We start from the raw sequence: 6,083 nt of genomic DNA, 5'->3' as shown, positions 1-6,083 counted from the left end.
TTTTTTATTAAATGACTTCTTTTCCTTTGAGGAGATACCCAATAGTGGGATTGCTGGATCAAAGTCCACTTTCAGTTCTTTGAAGAATCTCTACACTACTTTTTATAGGAGTTGTACTAATTTTCAGTCCCACCAACAGTGTATAAGCATTCCTTTTTCACCACATCCATGCCAATATCTATTGTTTTTTGATTTTTTAATAAATGGAAAAACATCCCATGCTCATAGATTGGAAGGATCAACATTGTTAAAAATGTCCACACTACCCAAAGTGATTCATAGATTCAATGCAACTCCCATAAAAATTTTCATAGATCTAGAAAAAATAATCCTAAACTTCATATGGAACCAAAAAAGAGTATGAATAACCACAGTAATCTTAAGCAAAAAGAACAAAGTGAGAGGCATCACATTACCTGATTTCAAATTATACTACGGGGCTACAGTGACTAAAACAGCATGGTACTGGTATAAAAGGAGAGACATAGACCATGGAACAGAATGAAGAACACAGAAATAAAACCACATAGCTATGACCAACTGATTTTTGACAAAGCAGACAAAACATACTGGGGAAAGGATGACCTATTCAATAAATGGTGCTGGGAAAATTAGACAGCCACATGCAGAAGAATGAAACAGGATCTCTATCTCTCACCATATATAAAAATTAACTCAAGATGAATTAAAACCTGAAAGAATTAAAACCTGTAAGACCTGAAACCATAAAAATTCTGGAATAAACCGTAAGAAAAACTCTAGACATTGGCCTAGGCAAAGAATCTATGACTAACACCCCAAAGGCAAATACAGCAACAACAATAAATAAATGGGGCTTAATTAAATTAAAAAGTTTCTACACAGCAAAGGAAATAATCAACAGAGTAAATAGATAATGTACATGTAGAATGGGAGAAAATATTCGCAAACTATACATCCAAGAAAGGGCCGATATCCAGAATCTACAAAGAACTCAAACAAATCAGCAAGAAGAAAACAAACACCCCTATTAAAAGTGGGCAAAAGGCATGAACAGAGTTTTCTCAAAAGAAGATAGACAAATGGCCAACAAACATATGAAAATATGCTCAACATCACTAATCATCAAGAGAAATGTAAATTAAAACCACAGTGAGATAGCACCCTTACCCTTGTCAGAATGGCTCTTATTAAAAAATTAAAAGCTTTCTTAAAAGGAGGTAAGGAGGGAAAAATGTGAGCAAAAATAGCAGATTAAAACAGATTAGAAAACTGAAAACAGGCTGAGGTACACTTCAAAATATTTCTGTTCTATCAGGGGAGAAAAAAGCAGCAGCACCAGCCACATATTAGTTCAAAGAAAGCAATGTTACATTTCCATTCATGTAGTCACAGATTCATTTAATATTTATGTAACTTTTTATAAAGAACTTTAACAACATGTACTATGCACTTAATTCAATAGCTACAGCACTGAAATTAAGAGAACCTAGTATTTTATAGTAGGAAAATGAAGGGGCTACCTTCTTAGAAGAAAATTTAAGATGAAGATGCTATCAATTCCATGCCTTAATTTCAGAATAAAGGCACAAAACTACTTCTCTCTCTCTCTCTCTCTATATATATATAGTGTGTATGTGTGTGTGTATATATATATACACTCCATATATATGTTCAAATGTATAGTACATGTATATAGATACAGATAAACTTAATCTGTTTGTGCTGCTGTAATAGAACACCGTAGACTGGGTAATTTTAAAAGAATAGAAATTGATTTTCTCACAGTTCTGGAAGCTGGAAAGTCCATGATCAAGGCACTGGTATCTAGTGTCTAGTGAGAGCCTTCCTGCTGCATCCTCGCATGGTGGAAAGCAGGACAAGAAGGAGATAAACCCCATGTCCTCACACAGCAAAAGCACAGAAGAGGGCGGGCCCACTCCTGCAAGCCCTTTTCATAATGGCATTAATCCCTTCCCTACACCCCTCCTAGAAGGCCCCATCTCCCATCACTGCCACACTGGGGATCAAGTTTCCAATACATGAATTTTGGGAGACACATTCAGACCAGAGCATATATATTTATAGTTATGAAGCTATAAGATAATTCAAAACTCTACAAGTTTATATAAGGACTAGTGAAGAAGTATTCTCTAGGCAAATGAGTGACGTGAAATCATAACGGAAAATATCAGTATCTTATTAGACTCAGCATTTTGAAGACAAGGGTATGTGCTCATTTCTGCAGTCCCAGCACCAAGCAAACTGCGTGGCACACAGTAGATGCTCAAGAACACACTGATCAAAGGACAAATCAATGACTGAACAGCATCTCCTGGTTTGACAGGGGCTGTCAGAAACCAGGTTTCCAGCCACACCTCAGCTCTAGCCTGGGGGTATGTTCACCATTATGTGAACACGTCAGGCACTTTTGTAATTTTCAGGTCTTTGTGCTCGTGGTTTTCCTTCTGTCTTGAATACCCTTCAGAATAGCACAATGACTAAGAATACAGACTTTGGAATCAGACAGACCTAGTTGAAATCCCAGCTTTGTCACTCGTTAGCCATGTGACTTTGAAATATTTGAGAAATTTATTTAACATTTCTGAGCCTGTCGACTGTGGACTATAACGATAAGAGTTCAATGAGATAACAAATAGAGCTTTACGGTGCCTGGCACAAACTAAATATTCAACAAATGTAGTCTTCTGTCACTACTTATCTTTCAAAGCCTACAGAAAATATTCTACCTCTCTCCCTACTTTCCCTACATCTCTCCCTTTTTCCCATTAATCATTCTCACCTGCAAACCATGGTAGTTGAGTCCTTCTGCTAATAATAGTTGTGTACTTCTCATTCAACAGTTTATAAATTTTAGGCATACAGAAAACATAATTTACTCATCCCTATTATCTTCAAAATTTAGCCTAGGATCATAACAAAGCAGTCCTGAAAGGAACTAAAAAAACCTACTCATTGTGCTGCTTTTTGTGCCACTAAAATAGTTACCCATAAAACTAAACATGTGCACATGCACACAAACTAAATCATCATAATTTTAGGGTGTTCTAAATTTCTTTCCAATTAATCGTTTTTTCTTTTGTTTTTATAGATTCTATTTCCAAACAAGCTTTCCGGTTAATCTTTATGACTTTCTATGTCTTACTAATCAATCCTCTACTGACAAATCCCTTACTTTATTTGTAGATTATTTTTAGTATTACAAGAGTGGATTATATAGTTTTCAGACCCTTTGTGGAGTCCTCCATCTTCCAGATGTCTGGCATTTGAGGACTTTGCTATTCATTAGCAGCACATCCACCAAAAGCAAATGAAGGAAGAGTAAACAAATAGAAACAAATCCTTCATTTTGTTCCTTGAGGGAGTTCTTATATCTTTTTTAAAGATGTAGCATTACCACTGATTTAAAAATGAACATCTTTGCACGTTTTAACATCTCTAAAATGCATTCTAGGATGCATTCAGAATGTATTTTAGAGTCAATGGTTTTTAGCACTGTGTCAGAGTTTAATGGCAATGTTTTTGGTGGTATATAAAATAATGGTGCTGCTTACATTTAATCATATCAGGGATGCAATTAAAACCAGTATTTAAGCTATACTGCTTATTTTTTATTATTTTAGCCCAATATCATGAATATTTGTGAGTTGTCAAAGGTTTATAAATAAATCAATTAAAGTTTGTGGAATTAAGATGCCAGGATAACAGAAGGTATTAACAGAGAATGATCAACATGTTCTCAGCTTTTTTAACAAAAACTAATGTTTATATGTAAAAGCCATGATTTCCTTGTCATGTCATGAAAGAAGAGAAGAGGCCAAGAGCAGTGGCTCGTGCGTACAATCCTTGCACTTTGGGAAGCTGAGGCGGGAGAATTGCTTAAGGTCAGGAGTTCAAGACCAGCCTGGGCAACATGGTAAGACCCCATCTTTACAAAAAATAGAAAAATCAGCCAGGCATGGTGATGCACACCTGTACTCCCAGCTACTCAGGAGGCTAAGGCAGGAGGATCACTTGAGCCCAAAAGTTTGAAGTTGCAGTTAACTATAATCATGCTCTCATGCCCAGGCAAACATAAAGAGACCATCTCTCCAAAAAAATAAAAATAAAAAAGCAAGATGATATTAAGGTGATCATTAATGATCATTGGAGCCAATGAAGAACATAAGTCCCAAAATAGTGTGAAGAACAACAGATTAAACAAAACATACCCAATGAGCCACATGCAATGAGAAAGATCACACAGAAGTGAGAAATATCCCCAGGGGAATGGCGGTAGGTATCATAGAAGGCTCATTCTAGCAGTCTTGAAGGCTGAGGAAGAGTGGCCCCATGGGGAGGAGGTAGGGCAGTCCTGGCAGAGAAAACACCATCCATATGCAAAGGGTCAAACACAAAAAATGTGCCAATACTGTGAATGAGGAAAAAGAAGTAATGACAGTTAGAAGCCTAATGAGAGAAGCGGTGGCCACATAGCAAAATACCTTTTAGGCCATTTTAAGTAATGATCACCAGCTTCCTCACTCCATTAATTTCAGCTGGAAGACTCAAATAAATGATTTTATTTTTAAGATCTCCATTTTGATATGGCTATTATTGGCCTTATGGCTTAGAGTAATGTCAAAGTGTTATCGATAGCTGTAAGGTTGTCAATGTCTTCCTTAGATGTGACACTCTAGAATTAAAATGAAATCCCTCTTAACATTATCTTTGTTAATCAACCCATGTTCTTCAGCATTATGATTCAGCAGCTAGAGCTTTTAAAATTACACACTTGTCAAGCAAGCTAAAAAGAACTCGTGAATAAAATTATGAATGAAATCCAAAGAAGACCCATTAAATCTGCTCCCAAGTATAAAAGCCAAAGAATTTATCCATTAGCATCTGAATAATAAGTGCCAACACAGCAAGCTGTCATCTGAAACTCTTGGCAGCTCCTTTCTTTCAGCACTGATGAAGCAGGAGCCATAAGGTACGGTTGTGTAAGGAGATAATTAGAATTCTCATTTCCCCAGATATCGTCAGCCCCAAGAGAATAATAAGGCACTATTTTCTTACACAGGAAGTTCTACCGTTACATAAACTGCATGTTATACAATAACTTCTCATTCAATACTACTATGAATCAAGAACTGAGATTCTCCCCCACGAGGAAAGCAGCTCAATGGGAAGGTGAAATTTTGTCTCCTTATTCACTGATGTATCCCTAGTGCCAGGCACGAAGGAGATGCTCAGTAAGTATTCAGGAAATATAAGAATAAAAAGAAAAAAACTATTAGAAATCAAAGTATTGTATACACATTCCTTCTTGTAAGCCCTACAAATTATGGGGTAAGTCCTGTTACTTTTCCCATTATGCCAAAAGAAAAACTAAGGCTTAGAGAAGCAAAGTAACTTAGCTGAGGTCACTTGCCAAGCGGCAGAACAAAGCCAGACTGTTTCATGCCAAGGTCTCCTGCTTAGCCTCTAAGCTTCCCCTTCCATATCTAGATTGATGACTCTTTACGACTACGTTTAAGGCAAATCTCAAGAGGTCTGGGGCATTTGATTTAGAAAAAACTCAGGAAAGGCTAAGTGAAAGATTCATAGTAACCCATCAGCCAACACTGAGTTTCCAGCAGGATAACACGCTGCCTATGAACCTGAAAAAGCAGAAAATAGATGGGAAAATTAAAGAACCCTGAAAGATAACAGAATATGCCACCCCAAAATAAGCTACAGTGTAGGGATTGTTTGAGCTAAATGTTGTTAAGAAGAAAGAGAGATAAGAAAAGCTCTGCCCGCCCCCATTTGCCTAAAAGCAGAACACAAATGTGTAAGTGTCCTTCCTCCCTCCCCCCCTACTAGGAAGGATCAAAAGTTAACCACCAGAGATGACTTCTGACCCTGATCGGCCTGGCAAGGGCATCAGAGAAATCTATATGACAAAGTTTACTATTAATAACTAACCTTTACCAACCATTAGTTTCCCCTATATTTTTGCCTCCCCACAATTTGACTCAAGGTCCTTTTTCATTATCTTGTCACTTCCCTAAAAATGTATTGTTCTTTGTTGAAGATGCTATATAAGCTACCGTTCTAAG

The 6,083-nt window shown here is 36.9% G+C and overlaps 1 protein-coding gene across 1 annotated transcript in view; it reads right to left on the bottom strand.

The window, feature by feature from the left end:
• Positions 1–6,083, bottom strand: part of TPK1 (thiamin pyrophosphokinase 1) — a 478,721-nt gene that overhangs the window by 411,105 nt on the left and 61,533 nt on the right. The gene's annotated exons all lie outside the window — the stretch shown is intronic.

Source organism: Propithecus coquereli, unplaced genomic scaffold (genome assembly GCF_000956105.1).
Source record: "Propithecus coquereli isolate 6110/MARCELLA unplaced genomic scaffold, Pcoq_1.0 Scaffold334, whole genome shotgun sequence".
Lineage (NCBI taxonomy): Eukaryota > Metazoa > Chordata > Mammalia > Primates > Indriidae > Propithecus > Propithecus coquereli.
Note: the sequence above shows the minus strand (reverse complement) of the source record. Positions and strands in the feature narration are given on the sequence as shown.